Here is a 15,047-nt window from a genome sequence, read left to right on the forward strand (position 1 = left end):
ATATTAATTAACAACAAAACATTACCATCAGCGTTCATATTTATATATGGGTTCCAAAAAGGGTACCGGCATTATAAATACAATTATAGATCGAAAATAAATCCTATTATGAAATGATTATTACCTGAATATTTGTTCAAGAATATTAGAGGCGATGATGACTTCATACTCGTGTAATTCAGCTGTATTTGTACATATGTAAAAATACACATGTAATACAACTGTAATACAGCTGTATAAATACATATGTATAATTGGTGTATACGTACAGCTGTATTACATTTGTATACTATTTCCACATGTAGAAATACACGAAAAATACATGTGTAATACAGCTGTATAGATACATATGTATAACTGGTGTATTCTTACAGCTGTATTACATGTGTATCATTTCCACATGTAAAAATACGCGAGTAATACTTGTGTAATACAGCTGTATAGATACATATGTATAACTGGTGTATTCTTACAGCTGTATTACAGAAGTGTGTGCTATCTGGGTGGTGGAAAGTCGAGGTCAGGAACAGTCATGCCAATTGAAACCAGAATCAAAAATTGTTGGAGTTCAGAAAATAAACCTGTTTCCGCCAATTCTGCTACTTATCCTATGAATATGATAAGTGACTGACGTGGAATCAGACAGGGAGATATGTAGCCAAAGGGTCAAGTACATTTTGTTTTTCTTGGAAAAAAAGGCAGCATTGTATTTAAGAGTAGATTGTGAAAATTATTTTAATGTAAATATGCTATCAGGAAAGACTGGGTTACCTGTTATTGCTATGTTCAGGAAAATTAGACTCAACAAATCCTTCAATATTTTAGCCTAGAAGATCTCAATGTCTCACCCTCGACAGCGGCACGATATTTCTCTGCTTCCATTATTCCGGTGGCTAGTCTTTTGAAAAATCTAGTTTTTTGGGTTGACAAAAATAAGATGTTGCTTAATATGCCAATTCCCTTTCCTGCTCGCAATTCGCATGTAGAGTCAACTATTGATTGTTTAGAAATAGGCATTGAAAAACCAGGTAACCCAATTTGGCAAAGTTTAACCTGCATTGGAGCATAAAAAAATAGATCAGTACTCACTGCAGTGAGTGACATTTTCTATTGTATGGATCTAAACTCAATCAAAAATCAAAAATAAATCATATGATTCTTCTTTAGAAAATTTCATTTCGAGGGGTAATGGTGGCCGGGCAATAGATAGTGTCATTCGCATAGACTGGATTTCTTGATCAAATTCTTAAAGGCTGTGGGGTAAATGTAGATCGCTCGTTCAAACTAACTGTTCACTCATTCAGTGGTAAAATTTGAGAGTTAATTAGACCACCAAGAGTTTCCAAGAATGTAGAGAGCTCTCAAGATGAAGTTAAGCTAACTAAGCAAATAGTAAGCTTTAGGATCCATGTGGAGAGAGTAATAAGAAAGGTCAGGGAATACAAGTTACTTGTCCTTCATTCCTGCATTGACAACCGTTTGGTGCAAAAAAGCAGGATTAGAGGATAGCTTTAAAAGACAATCACTTCTACCATAACGATATTCGGGCTCTGCCTCAATGATGGGGAAATTTTTTTGGAAGCGACGGAAAATACTTTGAATGATTCATTTATAACCTTTTTTAAATAGAGATGTATTTTTCATTTAAAAAACAGTGAGAGATTAGTTGCGCACCTAATACTATTTAACATAAATGATTGAATTTTGTCATACGTTTGCTAAATAGCTTATAATTATTTTGTAGGCATCTAATAGAAGTTTCATAGCTAACATTAAAAGCTGTATTATCTTATGCTTATGCCTATCGTTAAGCAGCCACTATGAAAGCGGCTCCAAAGGTGCATAACCTGTCAAAACCTGTACATACTTCAGACAGTATGCATACAGAACACACCTTAAAACTGTCCATAGTATGATGTGCATAATGTGTACAGAAAAATTACCTTACATCTGTGCACAGAAAGCATTTCACAACATACTGAATCAAAAAGCTGATATAATACTGAAAGCAAAAAATCATAACTTGTACCATATAAACTTGTTGTGCTGCATTGGAACATGGGCAAAACCCACTTGAAACACGCGCCCCCGGTGAAGAACGCGTCACCACGTGACCCTCCCCACTCCACCGGAACGCTCTCCTCATCTCCTCACCATCCCCACTCCAGCCGGCTGCCTTCCCCTCACACCAAATGATTTCCCCACTCCCGCTTTTAATTCGATACCTCCACTGCAAAAACGCTCACCAATCGCCCACCGAATCAAATCCGCTCATCTAGTAGCCCAACGATACGAATCCGCTCAGCTGGCAGTGTCCGGAGCATAAACGCTCACCTCCGAAGCTCTCCACCAAATCCGCTCAGCTGCGCAGCTTGATTTGAAACCCGCTCAATTGCCAATTTTGGACAAAATATTTTTATCGTCGAACCAGAGAGAGACGTTTTTCCGATAGCGATACATCATCATTTTGTCACGCAACTTAGCTTTAGAGCGGAGTAATTGAGATATGAAATTTGGAAATGGACACACCCTTCCCGTGCACAACCGCTCATCTCGTCATCTCGGATCGCCGTCCTCGACTTGCGCTTGGTCTGCGTGTTCATCTAAGGTCGACAGGAAAAAGTAAAGTTGAATGCATGGAAAATTATGAAGATTATGAGAATGTCAGAGGGGGATGCACAAGAACTCATTGTACAGCTGAAAACCCGTGGTTGTATATTATAAACGAGCGAGAGTGAAGCGCCGCGAGTCGTAAGACAAGAATAAGAATAGAATATAATTATATTTTTATTATGCTAAGGGAATGTCTAAGTAGGCTACAAACTAGAACTCTTAGCTAAAATCACCAATTAAATACTGAATGAAAGCCTAAATTTAAAAAATCAATATTTTTCTGCGTAACTATAGGGGCAGCTGAATGTGTTACTTGTGAATTGTACGCTGTAAATCGCTTTACAAGGCTAGTTATAGTCGTGGTGCTCAGGTTAATAACCGTAATTGAATACGAACGAATTTGTTCATAAATATGAATAGAAGCAAGAGATTAGTGGAACTTGCTCTTCAGAGTAGTAGAATAAACGCAGGTAGATATAACTTTTAATGTTTTTTAATTAAAATTTTGCATGCATACCGGGGCGTAGGATATATACAACTATTAACATTCCCTTTCAAATCTTCAGCGTATCATTTAATGTAGTACGTACAGCTTATGACGTATTACAGCTAAACTGACATCTGTGCGGATTAAATCCACCTGAATTAAGTACCCTGTTATTTGTATCATTTGAATTCCTTTAGAAAGAAAATCTGAATGTTTTGCTTGTTTTGAAATATACCTAAAGTAATGCCGCATTGCTATGATTTTTATATTTCGTGAGCAATCTTCAATAGTTTCATTTAATGTTTAATTAAAATGGCATCCAAGATTCAGGGAATTCGATGTTTTACATGACTTAAGTCACACAATTTCACTTAATACCTTAGGCTATGAAAGGTTACGCATGGTAAAAACATAATTTTGTGCGTAATTATCAGGTGAATTGGACAATAAAGGCTAACCTTAAACCATATCCAAAGCATTAAGTCTCTTCCACACCCACATTTTTCCTAGCTAAAGCCCGTATGACACTTGCCAATTTATTGGCCAATATATCGGCGCGCAATATTGGTTAAAATATTGGGCTTTAGGCATCGTATGACACGTACCAATATTTACACCAATATTGGCCGTTATAGTGTTCTAATACCCCACTAGAGAACGCCACATAACACAAAATGACAAAAGAGCATCTCAAGACGCAGATTGATTGCCAATGAGCTACAGAATGGGAGGTGGCATAATAATTGTAAATTTAATAACTATTTCGAGGGGCTGCAAGGATATTTTCGAATTGCTCGAAATTTCATTCGGGTGAGTTCCTTGAATGATGAGAGAGAGGAAATATCGTGATCTCATAGGTGAGCCAAGATAACGTAGCGGCTCGTTTTGGCTGGAATATGTTCATCGAATAAACAGAGATTGTGTCATCAATTGGGACTTTCACCCGAAACTTTAGCGCTCAAATCATGCAAAATAGTTTAATAATTGTAATTTAAACAAAATATAGACGCAATCGAGGAGAATTACGACGTTTTTATTCATTAAATATCCGAAATGTTATTTCCGAATTACCCACTTTAGACAGTTGATGTTTGTGAATTTATGTTCTCTCAAAATACATATTAATTATTTTAGCTATTCCATGGATTGCTATGCTTCTGAAGTTTTTATATATGATATTAAAATTCCGAGGTGAAATGTTTTGCAAAGAGCTTATAGATTTGGCCACTAGGAGTCGACAAGACTGAGTTCTGATTGGAGATTGGCCTCGAGAAAATAGAACCCGTTCTAAAATCTAGATTGGCCAAGAAATTGTGCCCAATATTGTGAAACGGGGATTGGGCTAGAAATTGGTGTGTGTCAGTGGGTCCACAATCCAATATCCAATGGATTGGCCAATACATTGGGAAGTGTCATACGGGCTTAAGAGTATTAACTTACTTAGTTTCAGCCAATTTCCTTGAACTTGTAATGACCGAGGGTGAAACTGCATTGGTACCCGCATGGTGTACGATATTCACAGGTCGAGTTTAAATTCCCCAGCCGTCAATTCTTTTACTGCATAGTGGAGCAAAGGATTTTTAGCATTAAATTGCAATGGAGCATTTAATTCTTACCTACCCTGCTAAAATTTCTTGGAAAAGTAAAATTAACTTCGCAAAGTTCACATACGTTCTATGAATTGAAATACGCTTTCTAAAGCAATTCACCAAGTTCATTTCACGAAACACTTTCCCCTAATAATGCTGCATTAACTATTGATATTTTTAATTATCTATTTTTTTATTTGGGAAATAGTAATTGCAAGCCGAGTTTTAGAGCATATTGTGGCACAAAACTTTAATCGAGATGTTAATTGGGTTTTTAAATAAGAGATCTTTGTAGCCTACTTAGACCTTCCCATTGTATATACTCCCAGCTAGCACACGGGAGACTGTCTCCCCCGAATCCTTAGAGACTCTCTACAGAAACCAAAGAGACCGCCTCCCGGAAGCGGTAAGCGTCTCCGGAGACAACAAGGAGACGGCCGGACGATACGATGACGAACCCATGACGAAATGTCCGCACTACTCAAGAGACGGTCTCCGATTTCCGATTCATGCGCCATCAAGCGATAACCACGCGAACTACGTCGGACTCATCAACTGTGCGACGGTGGCGCCATCTGTTGTCATTTATCAGCACTACGAGCGGCGAGCTACAGCCGACCGCTACTTCACTATTCCAAATCAGGATATATTAACCGGCCACTTATAAATCCGTGGCGTATGCGAATCGACATTAAAGCATATTACTTACGAACATGGTGTTAATGGACTGCTAGCAACAGCGATGACAACACACAAACAGAAATCTCGGTGACAAACGTAGGAAATGTCAAAGAAAATCAGGCATTTTCAAATATTGGTTTATTTACAAAAAGTATTAGAACAAGCCACATTGAATGTCAGAGGAACTTCAAAGATGAACTCCTATTACATAGAAACAGCTTTTCACAAGGCCACTGGACATCAAGGGACTGAAGCAACACCTGAAAAGAAAAAGCAGAATACTCGCATTAAGAAAATGCTATGACTACACAAAAACAATAATAATGCTTTGGGAACTTTAACACGTATTCTCTCAGGTCAGCTAAAATACTATGCAATGCCCACTTAATAGAGCCAATACATAATGAAAATAACATACTTGATACACAAGAACAAGATGAGATTTTAAAGATAAAATGAACAAAAAAGGAAATCTGTAAAGAATCCTCCCTGAATAGGGAAATTGCATACTTTTTATAAACAGTATGCTGATATACTACAGTAAACACTTAGTACCGCAATATACTTTTTTCCGCTTAAAATTCAGTTTATACCCTAGAAAATGACTCCCAAAAGTCGCCCGAGTTTCGCGGGCTAAAAAATACCGCCCCCACTAATCTTTGGCTGTGACGTCATAGTTCAGTACGAGTCCAAGATCCAAGCCCAGTAACTGCAGGTTTGGAAGAGCCACGTTGCGTTTAAAGGAGAACATGGGTGAAAGAAGGAAAAATTACAAGTGGTGCATTGTTCCTCTGTGCAATAACACCCAAGAAAAAATTTTCGTCTGCATTCCCACGGAGGAAATTAGAAGAAAAGCCTCGATGCAAGCTGTCTGTCGGGATGAGCGTTACGGAAAAATAAGAGTATAATAAACGGAGTGATAAACCCGTGTGCTATGTGAGCGAAGATAACTTTAGTATAAATAATATTTCCGTATTTCATTGACTGAATAACTTGAAACTGAGATTTTTTGATAATTCGGCCGCCGTAGAATAAAAACTCAACTTCCGAACAAAAATCGAGATAGGTGTTTCTCGATGGTTATGATGGACTCAAATTATTAAGGCACTTGTTCAATTTCAGTTACGGAAGGACATAGAAAATTCCATGATGTTTAAAATCAAGGGAGGAAATATGAACATATAGAGCAACGTTGATCCTCATGCATTCGAGTGACAGCCAAGAAGACAGCGTTTTCTTCTACTGTCGGCGTCAAAATGATGTGCCGCTGTACTTTGCAAATTTATATCCTGGCTTCACTACATGCTATAAAAATGAACTATACGTCATTTTAAAGTAAATTTTATCCTAAATTCTGATTTATTTTATTACAAAAAAATTGAAAAATGTAGACACGGTCAGTGCAATAAATGACTCCGCGCACCGAAAAATTAGCCGTTTTGTCAACTTCATGAACTTTGCAACTCAACTTAAGGAAAACTACTACGTCTACAGCATTCATCTTCCACATTAATTTACACTCATCAGTGCGGATTAATAAAATGGCTTTTGGGTATTTTTAGAACTTATATTTTGTTATAAATTAATGAAAATATTTAAACATTATCTTGTCCCATAGTTTACCCCGAAAGATAAAGGAAGTTGTAGATGGAAAAAGAATGGAATCCAGAGGTGGTCACAAAAAATGAATCGCAGCATTCTTTGATTTTATTCTGCGCCGTTGCTTGCTTTTCAAAAAAAGTTGAGTCACAAGAGGAATGTTCCGCGGCCTTTGATTTGGAAATTATGGAGATAAGAATGGACATGTGTGGATCAGCAATTTCCATTTAGTTGGTTGTCAGGATAAACCAAGGATCCATTTAAAGGTTGTCAGGCCATCGTATAAAGATAGGACTGATGTGCACCACAGGGGAAATGGGGTGTTTGAGGGAAAGTCAAACCCAAAGTTGCCCAAAGAATATGTAGTTCTATGTTGCTCTTTCCCCAGTTAAAACCAAATAGATATTGGATTGGGATGATATTTTCACCACGGGTTCCAGTGATAGTGAGAGTGCAGGTGATCACGGTCATCGTCGAAAGTCATCCCTCTAGGATTTCCGATACGGAATTTTTAAGTGACAACCGATCGCAATGACGATGAGCTCGCCTTTAGAGAAGGTTTCAGATATATCATGAGAAAAGCTCCCAAAATGTATTAAAGACTTTGTTTGGAAAACATGCACATTTTAATGCTAATTTAGGAAGTATTTCATTTCAAAAGTAACGTATTAACACCTGAAGACGTTGTGTTTATTATATTGATCGAAGTGCGATTGACCGATTCTTTCTGCAGAATAGGAAGTGGCTTCGGGGTTCTGAGTCACAAGATGGTAGATTGTGTTGGAAGTTCGTCTATATTATCGCTACTAAATTGAAACATTAATAGTCTGGCTTCCTCAGAGCTTCCTGTCGCCCTCCAGGCAAGGTATTTTTAAGTTGAAAGTATCATCGACAGCTTCGAGGTGGAAATAAGTTCACCATAAGACTACCGGACTGCCAAAAGAATACACATTTCACATGAGTATACGCTTTCGCCAATATTATACGCAAGTCTCACTTTGTTATGAACTATAAAACATTACAGATGCACATCAGCTACCTTTCCATTTCTCGGCATCGACTTTCCGAGCCGACGAAGTCTACAGTTTCACTAAAATACCCTGTTATCATGATGGAATCAGTAACAGGAAGCTTGCTAGGATCAGCCTAAGAATAACCATATGCCTTCATCTTTACGCAATGTATCGCTTTCAATGGAGGAGAAATAGATCAAATAATAGCCCTGAAGTCACAATGAACAACTCCGATAAGTCTGCACTTCAATAAATGAATCATAACCACGCCGTCGCATGTATTCAAGTATGCAACCTATACTATGGCCGTGCCGCCGTGCCTCGTACTGAACTATGACGTCACTTTTCTACCAGCCAATCATCGGGCGTTTTCGCTTCTCACTTGCATTTGAAAATTCTCGTGAACTTTGATGCATTAAATATCGCAAACCACGTCATAAAATAATAAAAAAACTTTCACCGAGGTATGCAAACATATATTTTTATATAATTTTGGGGCTATTGATTATATCTGAAATATATGCAAGTTCCCTATTAAAAACTGCAGAATCGCAATAACAAAGCTATGCATTTTAGAAAATAGCATCTTCATCCTCACAGCAATATCCCAAGAATGTCACCATGCCATATGTTAAACCCATACTTAAGAATAAACAATACACGAGGGATTTCCATTGTTCCCTATCTTAAATGAAACAACAGAAAAACACCAGGCATCTCTGCCAAGGATTAAGTGCACAACCTTCTAATTCTACTGCAGAATATCATGCCTGCTTCACTACATTGTGGAGATTCATTATGGCTGTGAACCATGCTCACCATCAGAAGGTATTAACATGTTCCATCACAAGGTAATAAGAACAAATTGCCTGAAAATGAAGAAATTAAAAAAAATGTAATCACTCAAAATATTGACGAAGAATTTACTTGCAGAGAACTTGGCAAGTTTCACATAACCACCCAACAACATAAGTATGGGAACAACTGCCAAAGAATCCATCGATAATAGTTCCTCTATTATATTAATATCCCCAAAATGGTACGGCTACTGCATGAGGAATGCAGATATGTGGTCAAACGGGTGTGGAAATGAACCATTTATATGTCCCCTACTAAAAAAATTAAGAAATTTCTATTACTCCATTAAACTGCATCAAATATAAAAATGACAATAAAAAAGGAATGAGAGAGTCCATTGAGTACATTAACCAAAACTAATTAAATATCAACCATATATGAGAGGATAATGAGTAAAATACAACCAAAGATTACGGATAAAGCTGTGCCTCCTAAGATTCTTCACCCAAAATGGCATAATAGGCAGATTGTCGCTGCAGAATAATCCTTATTGTGAATGTCTCCCACCAGCAAAAGAAACCAAACAGGATACATCACTATGACACCGATAACTCTGCCTATTAATAAAGAAAAATATCTGTTACTACAGAATTAAGCTACACAATAACCAAGCAAGATAACGACAACTTAGAACCTACGGAGTTCTAAACCATCATCTCATGTAAACACACAAAAAACAGCAACATTAAAAAATAAGCAAGCTGTATCAATACCACTTTCCACTCCCTATGTTTAAGTCATCTAATTCTCGGCTACGATACCAGAGGAAAATCATCCTCACAGAGAATTTTGGCCACCAGAATCAGAAGAACGATTATCCAATCGTGAGGTCCTTGCTTCACCACCTATTAACCCCTTAACTGGGGAGAGCGACTATAGTCGCAAGCGGACTATACTCCCCATGTGGGGAGCTCGACTATAGTCGCGCGTGCCGTCACGTCGCAATGTTATGCGGAGAAGGCATGAATATTCATTCTTTATGCATCATTGCATGTTTTTTGCTTTGTCAGAGGTTCTATACCAATATATTTGAAGTATATTGCCATTTTTGTGCAATAGCTTTACTATAAATTTTTTTCCAATAATGGCATCTCCGAAAATCGTTGGATTTGCTCCCCACCAGGTGAAAGATAAGGAAATTTCTGCCCCCAACCAAGGGGTTAATGAAGATGTAAAAAATTCGATTACTCCAAACATATAAACAATAAGGGTGGAGAAAAAGAAATAAAAAGAAGAACTCACCAAGAGTAAAAACCACCACTATTTACAGGAACATCCACTGAGATGCCAATCAACCTGTTCCACTTTCCATAGATATTTATGATACCAAGTCAGAAGAGAATCACCCTGGAGTAATTGTTGCCCCCAGAATCACAAGAACGATGATCCAATCGTGAAGTCCTTACTTCACCACCTATTAATGAAGATGTAAAAAATTTCTGTTAGTCCATGCATATAAACTGTAAGGGTGGATATTGATAAATCACAAGAGGCACTCACCAACATTAAAAACCACCACTATTAACAGGAACATCCACTGAGATGCCAATCAGCCAGTTCGACTTCCCATAGATATTTATGATACCAAGGCAGAAGAGAGTCACCCTGGAGTAATTGTTGCCCACCAGAATCACAAGAACGATGATCCAATCGTGAAGTCCTTACTTCACCACCTATTAATGAAGATGTAAAAAATTTCTGTTAGTCCATGCATATAAACTGTAAGGGTGGATATTGATAAATCACAAGAGGCACTCACCAAGATTAAAAACCACCACTATTAACAGGAACATCCACTGAGATGCCAATCAGCCAGTTCCACTTCCCATAGATATTTATGATACCAAGGCAGAAGAGAGTCACCCTGGAGTAATTGTTGCCCACCAGAATCAGAAGAACGATGATCCAATCGTCAGGTTGTTACTTCACCACCTACTAATGAAGATGTAAAAAATTTCTCTTAGTCCATACATATAAACTGTAAGGGTGGATTAAACTCTACCACTATTAACAGGAACATCCACTGAGATGCCAATCAACCATTTCCACTTTCCATATTTATTTATGATACCAAGTCAGAAGAGAAATTCCTTGCAATATTAACAAATGATTAGTATTTCCCCAACTGCACTGATTTATCGGTACAATAATTTACAACCCAATCATAGTTAAATGCAACTCATTGCAGGATCACATGAGTACTGCGTCTTAACCGATTAATCTGATTTGCATATTTGATTGAATTGAACGACCTAAGTTTGGTCGCCATCTCCTTAGCATTATGAATGATCAAAGTATTTAATTTCTCGCGCACTTACAAGTAAATATTGGCGCTATGTCAAACTACAAAATCAACTGACTACGTTAACATCAACAATGAACTGATAGTAACGAAATTAACGTAAAGTATGTGAAAATCATTTCGCGCACCCTATTTGTGAATAAACAGTGATAAATGAGCTGCCCTTATGATTCAGCCCTGATGATGAGTGCCGAGACGGTACTTGAAACGTTGGCCGATATAAAAACATTAACCCGGAGGGAACCCCGAGAAAAGTTTACCCACAATGATAAATCAGCTTTTTATGAGGTAAATCAACAATCAAGGGGATAGTGAGCCTATATGTCACTAAATTTTCAGCATTTTTTCGAATACTTTCCCCAAATTCAAGGTAAATAACGCAGAAGACGAAATTCGAGTGCAAGAATGGGAATTTATTTTTCTTTCCAATGTTATATGCTCCAACTATGTGCAACCATTATCACTAATTTAAATATGCAAAAGAAAAGGTTGCAGTCGTTCATAACGAACTTTACCTGTCCTTCTTACGGAAAATATTCAGGGCCCATTCCAAGGCCACATATACCTCATAATATTCTCACCTTTTAAACCTTCCCTGAACTTTCACTCACCAACATTTTAAAATCAAAATGAGCCAAATCGGTTCTCGAGTATTAGCGAGACTAAAGGACATCAATTCATTATTATAATCTATATCAGTAAATGTGACAATGCACCTCGAGCCACACAACATGGCGGCTAGCCGAATATTAAACATATCAACTTTCATTAATTTTAATGTCTCAAAATAAATCTGCTGTTTACATTAATTTTCCTTATTATCGGGAATTCAACAAAACTTAATAATAGTCCACAGAGTAAATAATAGCGTCGGAAGGATAACGGCCATGCTTCGTGAATATTTTCGACTTGCACGAGGCGATTTGGGATCAACACTTAGGTAGGTACATTAGATAACGAATATTATCCTTAATGAGGTTAATGAGTAACACATGAAAATACATGTAAAAGGCAACCATAAGCGAATCGAATACACTACCGAATAAATGACAAAATCTAAGTCCTTTGGGACACGTGAAGACAATATGATAATGCCATAAAAATTAGCAGGGATACAAATTAATCAGTACTTACCTCAAACCGGTGAAAATGGACGCAGTTGAAAAAGCGATTGCAAGAACCGGCAAGCTCCAACAATGAGGATAAACACGTGCGGTGATCGTAACTTCGAAGGCAGGACCTCTCAGATTCGAGTTATGGCACAAAGTGAAAAAGACGAAGCGGATGTTGCAAGGGGGAGGAAGGGCTCTTTTCCGGTATCGGCGTAGTCAGCGATATAATTATACTAATTAATGTCTAATTCGTGTTATACCACGACGAATTACCAATATAAAATTAGAAAATAATTAAATATACAGCCATGATCACTCGGTATCCGCATAATGCCTCTTGAAGATAATGTAATTTCGGAAAGGCGAAGTGTTGACCTCGGAAAGAAGCGGAAGTGGGTGGGGGTGAACACTCGAAAATTGACGAACCAAGGGAGAAGGGGGAGAGGGCGGCCATCTCCTCGGGGTCTCTTACCTGTCGTCAAGAGACAGTCTCCTGTGTGCTTGTAGGGCTGTAAGATACAGCCATATGTTTTCAGCCTCATAGTGATTTCTCGAGTATTCCATTGTATATACCATAATTGATCATGCATTCAACTCTATATGTCATTCCTCTTACCAGTTACTTTGTTAGATTTAAGTGAAATAATCCAAAAAAGTCATTCTGTCGAAGGCCTAGATGAGTGTTTAAGCAATCAAGTTTTATAAATTACAAAGGTTTCAATATCTTATGCTTAAAGCAAAGATTCCATGTAGCCATTACGAATGACAATTAGGAACATGACAAACTTTCAGCCAAACAAGCTCAATTTCCAAATTATGTTAAGGAGTACTTATGTATTCTAATATGCCAAGCACTCTGCAAAACATGAATAAATTATAACTATGTTAATGGAATTTACCTTCCTTAGGAGAAAATTGGATGATACAATCAGGAAATGAAGAATCTGATAGTCTTTACCCACCTCCAACCAAGCGTAAAGTCTTTCATGAAAATTATTTCGAGCCTCTTGCTGAAGAATTCTTGATAAGTGGCTCTGAAATTGATATTTTGCCACCAATTTCACCAGGTAAAAATAAAAAATCTAATATTTTTAAAGGCAACATGCATAATTATTATGACTTAACATATAAGCTTTAATTCCAGCTTCCCTTCCATTGAATCTATCTATATCCTCATCACTTGTATCAGCTGAATATAATTCTTCAGAAGATGAAGCCTCTAATGTGAATGGTGAGTTATATTTATTCTATTTACTTTCTCAAGCCTGTACATATAAAATACATGTGTGAAAGTATAATATAATACATAAGTATTAAATATATGATCTGGCAGTAGCAGTACCAAACTTAATTAGGATGTGAGATGTTCTGGCTGGTTGGCCTTATATGTAACAATTTTTGTTTAGTAAAATCAAACTTAATGTGATAATAAACAATTTCTTTTGTTTGAAGACTCTGCTGAGGTGGTTGTACCTGGTGTATATGTACTGTCAGAAAGTATAGTTAATGAAGACAACCAAACACCTTTCACTTCTTCTGCAAAAAGACAGCAAGGTGAGACCTGATGACATTCATGTAGGATGTCAGTGAATCTTGTAGAAGTCTTGATGAGTAGCTATACCCACTAACATATATATATGTTTAATGTCACCACATTTTCTTTACACTTGCATTAAATTTGGCACACCAGTGATGACCATGTTGTTCTTGTTTCTTACTAATAGAGAGTAGCTCTGTATGTAACAATTTTCATTCAGTTCCACATCATCTGGTGGAAGAAGATACTGACTCAAGTTATCAAATTAAATTTGAAACATTAATTAATATCCCTATCTTTCAGGAGTGATTCTGCACTCTGAGCCAGCTCCACATCATCCACAAGATTCTAATTTTCTGACCAATCCTGGCCTCTTGATTGATGCTCAATTTACTGCTGGGGAACACAGGGAAAAGGTCTCAGTCTCAACCAGTCCCGCCAGGAAGCGTCCAAGGAATGAAGTATTGTGGAAGAGAAATGTAAACAAGACTTTAAAAAACTTAGGACAGCCTTACACATCATGTAAAGGCAAAGAGTGTGAAGGGGCTAAGATGCGTGACCCTTGCGCATGTAGGATGGATTGTGTCCATAAAATAACTGAAGAAGAAAGACATCAAATTCACAACATCTTTTGGCAGCTGGGTGTGCATACTAGACAGTGGGAATTCATTAGAGTGAATTCACTATGCGCTCCCACAAAACATCAGCCTGGCAAAGTAAATGCGGTGAGAAAGGTTAGCCGCACTTATTTTTTTAATGTCAAAGGAAATAATATTGTAGTTTGTAAGCAAATGTTTATGCGTACACTTGGAATTTGTGACAGCTGGATTGATTCAGCCTATAATCACATAAATCCTGAGAAAGGCTTTACTTTATCACCAGATAAAAGAGGGGGACAAAAGAAAGGTGGAATGGTAACCTTAACACTAGAAAAAATTGATAGTGTAAGGGACCATGTCAATAAATTTCCTCGCATCCCTTCCCACTACTGCAGGAAGAGGACCAAGCGAGAATATCTTCAAAAGGGGCTAAGCATCAGCAAGATGTCAAGACTATATGCTCAATGGGCAGAAGAAATTGAGTTGCCGAAATCATCAATTGCAAGCCAGAGGCAGTATCGTGACATTGTAAATAAAAATTTCAATATTGGATTTTATATGCCAAAGAAAAATCAATGCAGTTTATGCTCCATTATGAGGAATATAAATAATAGTGATCAAGCTGGAGAGGATAGAATGGCAAAATGGACTACTCAC

General features: G+C 37.4%; 2 protein-coding genes and 2 long non-coding RNA genes across 5 annotated transcripts in view; 2 read left to right on the forward strand and 2 right to left on the reverse strand.

Annotated features, from left to right (window-relative positions):
* Positions 1–15,047, forward strand: part of LOC124161599 — a 132,984-nt gene that overhangs the window by 44,442 nt on the left and 73,495 nt on the right. The window lies entirely within an intron of this gene.
* Positions 1–15,047, forward strand: part of LOC124161598 — a 516,681-nt gene that overhangs the window by 42,028 nt on the left and 459,606 nt on the right. The gene's annotated exons all lie outside the window — the stretch shown is intronic.
* Positions 5,491–9,765, reverse strand: LOC124161604. Its single transcript, XR_006865386.1, has 2 exons — positions 8,725–9,765; positions 5,491–5,630 (listed from the first exon to the last, which is right to left on the reverse strand). It is a non-coding gene; the product is annotated as an uncharacterized LOC124161604 (long non-coding RNA).
* On the reverse strand, positions 10,329–12,408 carry LOC124161605. The gene is made up of 3 exons (XR_006865387.1): positions 12,277–12,408; positions 10,600–10,775; positions 10,329–10,513 (listed from the first exon to the last, which is right to left on the reverse strand). It is a non-coding gene; the product is annotated as an uncharacterized LOC124161605 (long non-coding RNA).

Source organism: Ischnura elegans, chromosome 6 (assembly GCF_921293095.1).
Source record: "Ischnura elegans chromosome 6, ioIscEleg1.1, whole genome shotgun sequence".
Taxonomy (NCBI): domain Eukaryota; kingdom Metazoa; phylum Arthropoda; class Insecta; order Odonata; family Coenagrionidae; genus Ischnura; species Ischnura elegans.